This window comes from Xenopus laevis, chromosome 5S (assembly GCF_017654675.1).
Source record: "Xenopus laevis strain J_2021 chromosome 5S, Xenopus_laevis_v10.1, whole genome shotgun sequence".
Lineage (NCBI taxonomy): Eukaryota > Metazoa > Chordata > Amphibia > Anura > Pipidae > Xenopus > Xenopus laevis.
The window spans coordinates 50,919,887-50,935,672 of record NC_054380.1 but is presented as its reverse complement, the minus strand read 5'-3'; positions in this window follow the sequence as shown (position 1 = coordinate 50,935,672).

Here is a 15,786-nt window from a genome sequence, read left to right as displayed (position 1 = left end):
CAATAGTGGTGCATTATAAGCAGTGGGATGCCTGGGGCCCGACAGGAAACCTAATTTCAAGGATAAATATCAAAATCAACATTTTTACTTAAAAAAAAAAAGAAACTTGAATAGCTGTAACAATATTAAATTAAAATATCTTCTTCAACTCTCCAGTTTGGAATTTCAGCACTGATCTGGTTTGTAGTGTCTAAATTACCCTAGCAACCAGGCAGTGGTTTGAGTCAGAAGAAGGCAAATAATTTGAAAACTACACAAAATAAAAAAAATTATGACCAATTGAAAAGTTGCTAAGAATTTGCCATTCTATACCATAGACATGATTACACTTTATAAGTACATTAGAGGACATTATAGACAAATAGCAGGGGACCTTTTTACCCATAAAGTGGATCACCGTACCAGAGGCCACCCCTTCAGACTAGAAGAAAATAGCTTTTATTTGAAGCAACGTAGGTGGTTCTTTACAGTGGGGACAGTGAGGTCGTGGAATGCACTGCCGGGTGATGTTGTGATGGCTGATTCTGTTAATGCTTTTAAAGGAGAAATCAACCTGTGGGGAAAAACCCCTACCCCCCACCCCAGGTAGACCTCCCTCCTCCCCCCCCGGCTAACTACCCCCCGGGAAAACGCATACTTACCCCTTGGCGCAGATTCTTCCAGTGAAGTTCCACGCATCCATCTTCGGCATCCTCTGAAAGCTGACTGGGAGATCGGTATTTCTGCACAAGCGCAGTTGGAGCAGTTTGCTGGTTTGTGCAACTGTGCATTACACGGAAATTGCCGATCTCCCAGTCAGCTTACCGAGGACGCAGAAGATGGACGCGCGTAACTTTGCTGGAAGAATCTGCGCCGAGGGGTAGGTTTGGAGTATGGGGCATTTCCCCGGGGGTGTAGTTAGCCTGGGGGAGGAGGGGGAAGTCTACCTGGGGTGGGTGGTAGGTAGTTTTTTCCCCACAAGTTGATTTCTCCTTTAAGAGTGGCTTGGATGATTTCTTAGACAGGCATAATATCAAAGGCTATTGTGATACTAAACTCTATAGTCGGTATAGATATGGGTATATATAATTTATTTGAAAATATGGAGGGGTGTGTATGGATATTGGGTTTTCGTTTGGAGGGGTTAAACTTGATGGACTTTTTTTTAACCCAATTTAACTATGTAACTATGTATTGGGATTGGGCTCTGTAGAGTGATTAAACTGACACACACAAGTAAAACAAACATAAGAGATTTATTGATACTTAGCTGAGGGACCCCTCCTTAAAATGGCTCAGCAGCAATTCCAACATAACCAGGCACTGTGAAGTCCAGGCAGAAGTCAAAGAGCCTCCCCCAAATGAAGCTTTATATATGTTTCCCCCACACAGGATATATGAAATATATACATTTTAGCAGCTAGCATACTATATATGGTAAAAACTGCACTTAGCATACTATATATGGTGAAAATCAAGCATTAAACAGTGTCACATTCCTTGAATTGCTAAAAGCTCTAAACACCATCTTTAAGGTGTTGTTCTATTCTCTCTATCTTCTGCCATGTGAATCACTCATTTTCCTTACATTCCACCCCACGATTCACAGAGAGGTATGATAGGAAATCAATTCAAAAGCATTGACACGTATGGGCAATACCTGACGCTTGTCAGATATGGTACTAGCCTTGATACATTAAATCAGTTTCTGAATAATAGAAAAAGCTAAACATAAGCATAAAATAAATAATCCTTAGCAATAGCTCTAGCTTTCTCCTACAACAGTTTAACCTACTCAATGTGGTTTAGAATGACATCCGCATTATCAGGGATGAAGGTACATGCACCCACTTGTTCAGAATTTCATGCCCCACCCTGTCCAAGATGCAAACCAAGTCCATATCATTTCATCAGTAGTTATTCTATGGAAAACTTTGTTTATCCACCAAATCTGTATCTTTATAGTTTGTAGTCCAATAAGCAAGTCCTTTCATATGATTTTCCTTCCAATAATCCATCCATGAAGCATTAACCACGTTAGAGAAATTAAGAACAGTCCCTTAGTTCAGTCCATGTTAATGATGCCCCCCAACAATTAGATTCATTTTGCTGCTTTGCAGTCTGTATATGCATTTGTAGAACCGAGTTCTCTTGCCATAAACCAAACGTTATATGTATCAGAGCACACAAATCATCAGAAAAGTTATAACCATGTTGCCAGCCATGTTTTTAGGATATTGACCTCTCTATTCATAGTAGGCTGGAAGATAAAATAGAATTAGTATCTTCTTCACACCACTCCAAAAAGATGTTACATAACCCCCTGCACATATAATAGACCTTTCTCCCAAACAGGTTCAGTTTCCCATTTCACACTATCATTGCTAGCTTGAAACACACATTTACTCTCAGCAGTATATTCCATGATCCCATTAACCACCCATAACAGTACCTTGTTCCACCCCCCTGAGTGTATGAGTTGGAGCCAAAAGTTTTACCTGCTATTTTAACAAACCATTAATGTATTCAGTTAATCCTGTGGCTTGCTGATAATATGAAATAAGGAACACCCAATATACTCCTTGTTGAGATGCCCACTCCAGTAAAATTAGTCCCATTGTCAGTAGTGTTCCATGTGCTCTAGATCTTTTGTTCACTTTCTGACATACAGGGCATTGTTGCACAATGTCTTCAGCAAGTACAGTGGTTCAAGGTATTCCTTTATGCTTTGCATAGTCCATAGCGCCTTGAACCACTCGATGTCCAGAGTGCTCATGTGTCCATTGGGCTAAAATATGTATCTCAGTCTCTTCCTCTTTATGAATTTGTATTTTTGCTAATCCATCTATAAATTTATCTTGTTGATGTCCAGTACATTTTCTATTGACAATCCATTTGTCTTTTTGCCATTGTACTGTATATTCCACACAGTCAAAGCTCTGAACACTGTCCATTCATCTGTATATATAATCAACAAACCTTGTGTTTCCTCCAGTACAGAAACTACTTGTCAGGGAGCCGGGAGATCCCTCCAGGGAGGTAGTCAGGATCGAGGAGGAAGCCCTCTTGAGGGAGCAAGGTCGCGGTGTCCAAAGGGTTAATCCAAAGAGTAGTCGGAATCCAGGCAAGAGTTCAGGGGCAGGCAGATAACAGCAAAGTCCAAAGTCCAGGCAGGGGTCAAGATAAGTAATCAGGAACAGGATTAGCAATATCAGCTCACAGGAAACCCAGGATACACTTAGGAAATGTATTCCCCACGTGGCGGTCATGGGCGCCGCCATTTTGGGAGCGACGCCGGCAGGGGAGGACGCGCCGCCCATAGCTCCAGGACCTGCTCCGGGCGGCGATCGTGACAGTACCCCCCCCTCACGGGGGGCCTCTGGACCACCAGGACTTGGCTTCTGGGGAAATTTAGAGTGGAAATCCCTCACAAGACGAGGAGCATGCACATCAGAGTGTCCTTCCCAGGAGCATTCTTCAGGGCCAAAGCCCTTCCACTTGATGAGGTACTGAAGAGAGCCCCTGAAGATTCTGGAGTCAAGGATCTTTTCCACCTCATATTCTTGTTGACCATCCACAGAAATAGTAGGAGGGGGAGACTGGTTCACAGAAAAGCGGTTGGAGGTAGCGGGTTTCAGCAAAGAGACATGAAACACGTTGGGAATTCGCATCTCAGGGGGAAGCTGAAGTCTGACAGCCACAGGATTGATCACCTCCGAGATGGAGAATGGACCCACAAACTTCGGACCCAACTTAGGAGATGGCACCTTCAACCGAATGTTCCTGGAAGACAACCAGACTTTATCACCAACCTTGTAGGGAGGAGAGGGTCTACGTCTACGATCTGCAAACGTCTTGTGAACCAGAGCGCTCTTCTCTAAGTTCGACTTGGTTGCAGCCCAAATAGCAGACATGTGGGCTGCATGGTCATCAGCAGCAGGGACGTCAGACAACACAAAGTCTTGGGGGAAGGCTTGAGGATGCTGACCATACACTGACATGAACGGAGACCTTCCAGTGGAAGTGTGGCATGCATTGTTATGAGCAAATTCCGCCCATGGGAGGAGATCAGACCAGTCATCTTGACAAAGGGAGACGTGATTCCTCAAGAACTGTTCCAAAGTTTGGTTTACTCGTTCAGCTGCTCCATTAGTCTGGGGATGATAAGCGGAGGAGAACTGGAGAGTAATACCCAGATCTTTGCACAGGGAACGCCAAAACTTAGCAGCAAACTGAGAACCTCTGTCAGAGACCACTTCCACAGGAAAACCATGCAGATGGAAAATATACTTGATGAAGAGCTGAGACAACTCCACAGCAGAGGGAAGCTTCCGCAGGGGAATGAAATGGGCCATCTTGCTAAAGCGGTAAATCACCACCCAAATCACAGTGTTTCCACTAGAGGGGGGAAGTTCAACAATAAAGTCCATTGCTAAATGAGTCCATGGACGAGATGGGATAGGCAATGGTTGTAATAACCCACTGGGGCGAGAATGGCTAGATTTGGATGTGGCACAAACGGTACAGGCAGCAACAAAGTCTTTGACATCTTTACGAATAGTTGGCCACCAGACTAAACGTCTAAGGAGTTCAAGAGTCTTTTCAGGACCAGGGTGTCCTTCTTGCTTGGAGCAGTGGGTTTGTTGAAGAATAGGAAGACGTAACTCGGAGGGAACAAAAGCCATCCCAATGGGAGTATCCGGAGGAGCAGAAGACTGTAAATCACCACCCAAATCACAGTGTTTCCACTAGAGGGGGGAAGTTCAACAATAAAGTCCATTGCTAAATGAGTCCATGGACGAGATGGGATAGGCAATGGTTGTAATAACCCACTGGGGCGAGAATGGCTAGGTTTGGATGTGGCACAAACGGTACAGGCAGCAACAAAGTCTTTGACATCTTAACGAATAGTCGGCCACCAGACTAAACGTCTAAGGAGTTCAAGAGTCTTTTCAGGACCAGGGTGTCCTTCTTGCTTGGAGCAGTGGGTTTGTTGAAGAATAGGAAGACGTAACTCGGAGGGAACAAAAGCCATCCCAATGGGAGTATCCGGAGGAGCAGAAGACTGTCCAGCCAAGATTCGTTCGGCAAATTGGGGAAATAGAGATGCAATAATCTTGGTAGGGGGAATAATAGGTTCAAGTCTTTCTGGTAGATGATCGCCCGGAGTGAAACTTCTGGAAAGCGCATCGGCCTTCCGATTCTTGGAGCCAGGACGATAGGTCAGAACAAAGTTAAAGCGGGAGAAGAACAGGGCCCACCTGGCCTGACGAGGATTCAGTCTCTTGAGAGAATGTATGAACTCCAAGTTCTTATGATCAGTATAAATCGTGACCGGAATTGAAGAACCCTCTAGGAGGTGACGCCACTCTTCAAGAGCAAGTTTGACTGCCAGAAGTTCTCGATTCCCTACATCGTAATTCTGTTCTGCAGGAGAAAACTTTCTGGAGAAAAAGGCACAGGGGTGCAACTTCCCATCAGCAGAATGTCTCTGGGATAGAATAGCCCCAGCACCTACTTCAGATGCATCCACCTCAATGCAAAAGGGTAACTTAGGATCCGGATGACGGAGGACTGGGGCAGAAGAAAATGCATCCTTTAGGGCCTGAAAAGCTTCTACAGCAACTGGAGGCCAAGACCTGGGATTACCCCCTTTTCAGATGAGAGTAAGGATAGGTGCAATACGGGATGAGAACCCCCTGATGAATTGCCGATAGTAATTGGCAAATCCGATGAACCTTTGAATAGCCTTGGTGCTCAAGGGAAGGGGCCACTCTTGGATTGCTGACACCTTAACGGGATCCATCTCGAAACCTTCTGGAGAGATGATATAACCCAAGAAAGGAATCTTAGACACCTCAAAGACACATTTCTCCAACTTGGCGAAGAGAGAGTTCTTCCTCAAACGAGAGAGTACTTCTTTCACCTGGGAGCGATGAGATACAAGGTCTTTTGAGAAGATCAGGATGTCATCCACGACCACAGACTTTCCCAAGAGATCCCGGAAGATGTCATTCACGAGCTCTTGAAAGACAGCGGGAGCATTACAGAGGCCAAAGGGCATTACGAGATATTCATAGTGCCCATCCCGAGTGTTGAATGCCGTCTTCCATTCGTCCCCTTCACGGAAGCGGATGAGGTTGTACGCCCCACGGAGATCAAATTTAGTGAAAATTTTAGCCCCTTTCAATCGGTCAAAGAGTTCAGCAATCAGAGGCAAGGGGTACCGGTTTTTAACAGTGATTTTATTAAGGCCCCGGTAGTCAATGCAAGGACGAAGGAGAAACCTGCCCCGGCAGGGGAAGTAGAAGGGCGGATAAACCCCCGCTGGAGATTCTCCTGAATATAATCTTTCATAGCAGAAGTCTCCGCTGGAGAAAGAGGATAGGTGCGGCCTCTAGGGGGCATGGTTCCAGGCAGAAGATCGATAGGACAATCGTAGGGTCGATGTGGAGGGAGGAATTCTGCAGACTTCTTACAGAAAACATCAGAGAATTCCTTGTAGAAGGAGGGTAGAGTCTTCAGATCAGACGTAGAGATATTTACCCTCTGGAGGGGTTCAGCAGGAAGAGGAGTGCTGCTGGCAGAATGGGCTCCAACACGAAATCTGCCCTGCGGACCAATCAATGGTGGGATTATGCAGGCGCAGCCAAGGAAGACCCAAAACAACTGGAACGGAGGGGCAGGAAATAATTAGGAACGATAGTCTTTCTTTATGCAAAGTCCCAACCTGCACAGGCAACTCCCCAGTCGTCATGGAAATAAACTCAGCCTCCAGGGGTCTGTCGTCAATGGCAGTGACACGAAGAGGAGTAGATAAAGGAAATAAGGGAACTTCCATATATTTGGCAAATAGAGCGTCCATGAAGTTCCCAGCAGCTCCAGAATCAATGAACGCTGATCCGACAATGGTCTTAGTGGCCAGACGAATCTGTAAAGGAAGGAGAAACCTGTGAGTGTTCTCTTGAGACTTCGGAGTAGTGCCCCCTACATGAGTTACCCTAGATATACCTCGGGGAACAGAACTCGTAGGCTTCACCGGACAAGAGTTCGCAAAATGAGATTGTCCACCACAATACAGACATAGGCCAGCCATCCGTCTTCGGAGTCTTTCTTGCTCAGAAAGACAAGCTCTTCCAACTTGCAAAGGTTCCTCCGAGGGAGAATTAGAAGCTTGAGTAGCTGGAGTAGGCAAGAGAGGTCTTTGGAAGCGGGGTGCCAACAAGGGTTGAAATTTTTTACTGCGCTCCTTCTCTACTAGATGCTCTCTGAGACGAGTGTCCACCTTAATGGATAGCGCAATCAGATCTTCCAGCAGGTCAGGGAACTCCCTGGAGACAAGATCATCTTTAATACGAATAGACAGACCTTGATAGAATACGGCCTTATAGGCATCGTCGTTCCAGGAAGTCTCAGCCATCAAAGTTCTAAAGTCAATAGCATAGTCACTGACACTGGGGTTTCCCTATCGGAGTTGCAGAAGACGAGAAGGGGCATTTGTGACCCAACCCGGGGCATCAAACACAGTACGAAATGCTTGAAGAAAAGCCTTGGCATCAAAAGTCAGTGGAGAATGTTGCCCACTCAAGCAGTTTGCCCACCAAACGAGACATCACATACCCCACCTTGGAACGTTCATTGGGGAAGTGCGAGGGTTGAAACTCGAACTGGATCTGGCACTGTGTAGCGAAACCTCTGCAGGCCTGTGGGTCCCCACTGAAGCGAGGAGGAGGTGGAATACGAGGCTCACCAGACGAGAAACCTATGCTAGACGAGACGACCGCCATGGGAGGATTTTCAGCCGCTTGGGAAGCGGGAGGCGCTGGAGGCACTCGGGAGAGAAGGGTATTGAGTGCCTGTCCTATGCGGTACTGCTGGGCTTCATATTCCTCCATCAGGCGTAGCTTCCTCAGTAGAATCCATGGCCCAAGTATAATGTCAGGGAGCCGGGAGATCCCTCCAGGGAGGTAGTCAGGATCGAGGAGGAAGCCCTCTTGAGGGAGCAAGGTCGCGGTGTCCAAAGCGTTAATCCAAAGAGTAGTCGGAATCCAGGCAAGAGTTCAGGGGCAGGCAGATAACAGCAAAGTCCAAAGTCCAGGCAGGGGTCAAGATAAGTAATCAGGAACAGGATTAGCAATATCAGCTCACAGGAAACCCAGGATACACTTAGGAAATGTATTCCTATACTTGGGCGCCATTCTGGCGTCTAGATGGCGTTTTTATTTTGAATTTGGCGCCATTGTGACGTCATTGGCGTCCTTGCGCCTACGTCGGCGCGCTGACGTCATCGCGCCGGCGCTGCTACCCACGTGGCGGCCATGGGCGCCGCCATTTTGGGAGCGACGCCGGCAGTGGAGGACGCGCCGCTCGGAGCTCCAGGACCTGCTCCGGGCAGCGATCGTGACACTACTGCCATTAATTCAGCATATTGGCTAGATCCACCCACTCCAGTTGGATGGGCTGTAGGTTGGAAAGCAGCTGTAGTCCAGGCATGTCGTTGTCTGGCAGCAATAATAGTGGCAGATCTAGCTGTAAACAATAAAATGAAGTCCTCCCATATCACTGCTTCCTTTATGGTAGATGGAGAAAGTGTCAGTACGGGTTGCTCAAAGCTATCACATCCAAACTGTACTAATCCAGACAAATGCTGTGACACTTGAGATGATTCACTTGACACTCCCCCCTTACTTGTACATACAATTTCCACTTCTGGAAAGTGAGTTTCTGTGCAAAAGCTGCACACAAGTTAATTTCCTTACCATTTACCCATCCAGATATTGCTAAATCAGTCACCACTGTGACAGGTACATCCATAATAGTTCCTTCATCAGGTTGCAGGGCAGTGTACAGTACAAGGAATTGTTTTTCTTCCATAGCAGTTTGCAGGGCACTTGTGTCCTTTTAGAAATAGTAAATGAAGGGCACACCAAATCTTTCAGAAAATGATCAGAGGTGCAGAAACAAATGTTACCCCTACTTAAGGTAACCTATAACAATATACTTTATCTATATGTTCGCACACTCACAACAAACACAATTTAGAAGATAAGAGTGTTTTCAAAAAAATATTTACTTTACGCAGAAAATTTTTTCTTACATGAACAACGCCATAAAACACATGGCATAATTTATACAGCATTAAAAAATAGTATACAATATCAACCACCCATTGATTATATATGGCAAGCAAGATATCAACAAGGAGCGGATACACCTACCAGCAAAATGAGAATGGCCCCAACGTTTCGGCACCAAGGCCTTTGTCAAGGGGATTCTGATGCTTACCGAGTTTGGTAGAGATATAAATACTCTATTCAATCACTAACTTCGTTTAGTTCGCACGCTTCCTTTACTTCCGGGTATGTGACGTCACTTCCGCCTACGTCACTTCCGCCGATGAATCATCTGGCTTGGTGACGTGGCGCTGTGTTCTCACTGAATTTGCGTGCATTAAAACAGGAAGCATGCACATCTGTTTTCATTGTTGCTAAGCAACTACTGCTAAGGGAAACCCTACTGTTTACATCATTCCAAACAGGAAACAGAAAAAAAACGGCCCAAAATATTAACAGATCAGGACAAAAGCATTCAATACTCTTTATACATACATAATTGATATGGCTTAAAGTGGTATCGTGCAATATTACAATGAGAACAATGCGCAATTAATATCATATAAAAATACAAAGACCATATTAAAATGACTATACGTTCAAAATCATGTGACATGTCTTGTCATTTTCCTTATCTCATAATTCATATGAGGGCCATGTCCAATTGTGCAATTTTAATTAAGAATAATGTGCAATTAATTTCATATTATAATTCATAGAAAAATCATGTGACCATATTAAAGTGACTCTGTGCTCTAAATCATGTGACATATCCTGTCAATTACTATCCTATAATTCATATGATGATCATATCCATAAATATCTTAATTAATACAAAAATACTCCAATAATCGTAAATATCTGTGCCTAGACATATATGCAAATGTCATATATTTAAAGTGACAGTGCCCATATTTCTCATATAGTGAAACATTGATGCCGTATTTGTAAAAGTTTTGCATCTACACATGAAGAAATTAGCTTCAAGGGATAATTTCCATCAATATTGTCCCATAAGATCTGTAAAAATAGTGACATAAAGATAAGATTAAAAACATAACTAAAAACATCAGACAAAAAGCAACATATACTCATTTCACCACAGGCTGAGGTCATTTGACCCTAAAGGGGGAATCTTTGAGAGATATGAATCTCAAAGAAACCTCTATTTTTTCTTCTTCTCGTTTGCAAAGGTAATTATTGTGTCCAATTTATATCAGAAGAAAAGGGACAATTCCCTACCCTCATTAAGACCATTGGGGGAAAGGGCCTGTAATTTATATATCAACTTCGATTCCCGCTGTTTAAGTAATATCTACGCCAGCTTAAATATATTGCAATATATGGACAAACAATCCCTGTTTTGTTTAAAGGGTAAGGCATTTTTCAGTAGCAGTATGCATAAAATGTCTCTGTCTTAAATATATTGATAATGGGTTGAGTGCAGAGGACTCTTGTATTTGTCTATATGTATTTTGTGGTCACAGCCTCATTGCACCCCGGTTTTAAAAAATAGTGGTGAGCACAACTTTCCCTTGTTTGTTATAGTCTTCAAAGTGTGACATGAATAAATTAGCATAAGCTGGAGCAACATTTGATCCCATTGATGTGCCTTGGCTCTGTTCATAAAATTTACCTTCAAAGAGAAAATAGTTCTTTTTGAGGAACCATCCCAGAAGTTGTAAGAGTAGGTGCATCACACCCTCTGGTAGTTCAAGACCTCCCATCACAGCTGTGATAACCTCGATTCCCTGTTCATGGGGAATAGAAGTATACAGGGAGGAAACATCCATTGTGCAGAGGAATACATCTTTTTCAATCAGTTCAATATCATTAATTTGTTAATGAAATGAGTGGTGTCCTTTATATAGGACCTGGTACGTTCCACTATAGGGTTAAGGACTGAATCCAGCAGTGTTGCTAGGGGTTGAAAAATAGACGACATCCCTGCAACAATGGGCCTCCCAGGTGGTCTTTGGAGATCCTTGTGTATCTTTGGTAAAAGATAAAATACAGGTATGATAGGGTTATCAACTTGTAAAAACTTTCTCAATCTGCTTGTAATAATGCCAACTTCCTCACTGATCTTCAACAGGCCATCTATCATCTGTTTCAAATCCTTCGTTGGATCCCCATCTAACATCCTGTAATGTGATGTATTTTGTAACTGGGACAATGCTTCAACCCTATAGGCCTCCATGTCCATCACCACGATGGCTCCACCCTTATCTGCTGGCTTAATAATAATGGATGTGTCACTCCTAAGACTCTGTAGGGCCTCACGTTCATCCCTAGATAGATTAAGGGCTTTACTACCACCTCTTGTCCTTTTAAGTTTAACAATATCCCTTTGTACTGCCTGTACAAATGTTTCCATACAATGATTGGTCATAGGGGGGAAAAAAAATTACTTTTTGGTCTGCACCTTGTCATGTCATACCAAGGTTCTGTTTGTGCATCCTCAATCTCACATATGTCCTCATCAGCTTCTTTCCCCAATGGTGGCAAATTAATGTCTGACGTCCCCTGCGCAAAATGAGCCTTAAGTCTTAGAATGCGAAAAAATCTCTCTAATTCAACATCCAGACATAATTGGTCACCATTATTAGTGGGTTCATACCCCAAACCCTTGGAAAGGACACACATCTCTGGTCCTGTTAGAATCCTTTTACTGATATTCACAACTAACGTGTTTTCTTCCTGGTGGAAATTTGAAAGGCAACTGGTTCCTTTATTCCTTTCTTTCCTTTTCCTCCCTCTCCTCTGGTACCTCTGTCTAAAAAAGAACTTGAGGAGATATCTGAATTCTCTGAACCACTAGCCCCTTCGCTGTCAATTGACCTCTGGTTGTTAAACTGTCGTCTCCTAAAAAAGGGTCTCTTCCAGTTATACACCCTATCCTCTTGATAGTCAATAGTATCCCTCTTGAATTTATCAATTTTCACTTTAAGTATATCAGTTCTATGCGATAGTATCCCTTAATTGTACTTCAAAATCACTTACTTCTACCTCTCTATGAGTAGCCTGTAATTTCTGTTTAGTATCACTGATATCAGCCCTGAGTTTAGTCAATTTTGTTTGAATCCCTTCCACCGTCAGTGCCATCAAATCAAGGCTACATTTATTGAGAATTTTTTCCCAGTTTTTACAGTATACAGGATCCTCTTTACACAGTGTGGGCCTAATTCCCAATTGTAGCCCCCTGGGTACTCTCTTCAATTTAAGGTACTCGATCAGGGTATCAGAATGCAACTGTAAACTAATTTCCTATTTGCTAATTTAGTGGACACTCCAATGCTAGTAGCCAGATATAATCTCATCAAGCCTTATCTGAGTTACTTTTCTGTTGTTTAATTTCCTTTTTACACAAAAATCCAAGCCTCTGTGTTAATGCATTTTTGTCAGTGTCAAAATCAAGAAAATTAGAGGAAAATTTAGATATAATATCATTGACCTCAGCCTGTGTATAGACAAGTGTATCTGCTTTCCTTGCCGTTAAAGTGCCAATGTCTATAAACGACATTATGGGTGCTCACTCCTGTAGGAAAAACATATAGAAATAGTAAATGGAGGGCACACCAAATCTTTCAGAAAATGATCAGAGGTGCAGAAACAAATGTTACCCCTACTTAAGGTAACCTATAACAATATACTTTATCCATATGTTCACACACTCACAACAAACACAATTTAGAAGATAAGAGTGGTTTCAAAAAAATATTTACTTTATGCAGAAATTTTTTTTTCCCATGAACAACGCCATAAAACACATGGCATAATTTATACAGCATTAAAAAATAGTATACAATATCAATAATCCATTGATTATATATGGCAAGCAAGATATCAACAAGGAGCGGATACACCTACCAGCAAAATGAGAATGGCCCCAACGTTTCGGCACCAAGGCCTTTGTCAAGGGGATTCTGATGCTTACCGAGTTTGGTAGAGATATAAATACTCTATTCAATCACTAACTTGGCGCTTCGTTCGCGCTTCCTATACTTCCGGGTATGTGACGTCACTTCCGCCGATGAATCATCTGGCTTGGTGACGTGGCGCTATGTTCTCACTGAATTTGCATGCATTGAAACAGGAAGCATGCGCATCTGTTAACGTTGTTGCTAAGCAACTACTGCTAAGGGAAACCCTATTGTTTACACTATTCCAAACAGGAAACAGAAAAAAAAAAAAACCCTGTCCTTTTCCCTCAACTGAAACACAGTATTTTTCCTTGTAACAAAGTAAACTGAACAGTCAGTAGCACATAACGTATCCAGTAACATAACAGTCCAGTGATGTGCTGTGTACAGTCCAAAACCAGTTGTGGAATAACTTTGATTGGGCCAGTCCATATAATGGTCATGAAAGTCATACTTTGAGCCAATCCTTGATTTGTAACCAAATTGGTAAATGCATCAGTCACTTGTTCTACGACTGTTACCATTTCTTTCACTGATACAGCCAAGGGAGACTCTACTTTATCCACTTCTCTGTAATCAATGGTTAAAAGCCAAGAGCTATCTGTCTCTTTTACTGGTGGCCACTGAATAGACTGACTACCAGTCTGAAAACTCTCACCTCCACCATCATCTCAGTTGTCATTGTTATCTCCTTTTGACCACCTGGAAGGTGGCATTGTTTCAGTTTCACATGGTTTGGTGGAGGTGATATGTGAATTGGAGTCCATTCAATGTTGTCATACACAATGGGCATTACAGCATTTATAGTGAAACTCTTGACACCAACAATAAATGTTCCCAACCATATAACCACATATTGTACCTTAAAAATATCCATTCCCACAATATTATCTGGTACTAAGAAAATGAAGATTTGTGCTTCAAAAATAAGACTTTTACCTAATTGCATTCCAACAGGTACAGCAACAGCAGCTTTGCCTTCCAACCTTTCAGTCATTGCAACTGCATTTTGTTGGTCTGGCTGAGTTGTACCTTGGAATAGTTTGTGTCCCTGCCAATATAAAGTGACTGGTATGTAAGGGCATGGATCCCTAGGTTTCATAGCATTGATTTTTGTTATGGCAGGCCCTGCGAATCTGCCATCCCTTCAGTCTATTGGCTGCGGCAACTGCCACCCCTTCCCTTCTGTGTGTTTCATGACATCTAACAGATTCTTACACTCTGTATATGGCAATGTGGAGGGAAGAGTTAATGGGGTTGGGCTCAACTTCTCATCTAAGTCAATTATAGGAGGAGCTGTCGGAGTTAATTCCTCAACATCACTGAGGGCAACCTTTTTAGGTTTGGCTGGCCTCAACTTCCCCTTTGCTGTTAGTTCCCTCCACATAGCAAGCAGAAATTTAGTCTCCTTTCCATCAATAGTTTCTATTGGCACACCACTGTTTAGCAAATCTAGAAACATTTGTCTGCGAGTAATTTTAACATGTGTATAGCCCCCTGGCCCCCCTTAGCTAAACTCCGTTGCTGTTTCCTTTCACTTCTGTCAACATTCATTTCTCCCATTTGACCCAAGAGCACAGCCGCATCATAAATCGTACTTCCTTCTTTTGCTTCTAAAGTATTCAACATAGTGAAAAGAGGGGCTTTTAACTGTTCTGGGCTGTGACAAGCAATTTCCTTTTGATCAATGGTGTAAAAGCCGCCTTGTCAGGACCCCCCCAGTCAACAACTACATGTCTCACCCCTCTGTCAGGTAAAGGATCGGGAGTGATACCAGACATACATCCCATTGCTCTCAGTCTCTGCATCCCCTCTGTTGTAACTTTCCAGGGGGTCTGGTCTATTAATTCATAGGGACTGTCTATAGTCTGTGCAATAGAATCCCTAATTAAATGCAATAAGGAAAATGTCCCAGTTGCGTTACACCCACATTTCATGTATAAACGAACACGGGGATCCTTGGCTACACTTCCTAAACCTACTGCTTCTCAGTCTGTCAGCATAATACCATCACCTCCTAAATCCCAGACACGTAAAACCCATTCCAGTAATCCCTCTCCAACCTTTTGTGTAAACTTTTTCCCAATTTCAGTTAATTCACTATCTGACCATGACCGAGTTTCCTCAGTTAAATGTTGCTCAGCTGACACATCACCTCCCGATGTGGAATATGTGTGTTCTGCCTGCTGTCCACTTTTCTTCCTCACCTCTCTCTTTTGTCTATGAGTTACGCCCACATTTCATGTATAAACGAACACGGGGATTCTTGGCTACACTTCCTAAACCTACTGCTTCTCTGTCTGTCAGCATACCATCACCTCCTAAATCCCAGACACGTAAAACCCATTCCAGTAATCCCTCTGCAACCTTTTGTGTAAACTTTTGCCCAATTTCAGTTAATTCACTATCTGACCATGACCGAGTTTCCTCAGTTAAATGTTGCTCAGCTGACACATCACCTCCCGATGTGGAATATATGTGTTCTGCCTGCTGTCCACTTTTCTCCCTCACCTCTCTCTTTTGTCTATTACAATGGGTCTGACCTTCCTATTAATAGTCTTTATAATATACTGTTCAAACTGTGCAGCTAATTGTTCCTTTTCTTGCTCTGCATTCTGACTGCATAACCTTATCAGTTGCAATTGGTCTTTGACAGTTTGAAGTTGTAACTCTAAATCCTGTATCTGCTTAGTCTGTTGCTCTAACACTTGAAAACACAACCAACCCACCTCTGCAGCAGCTCTACTTTCCCTTTTATCGTACTTTGAGAA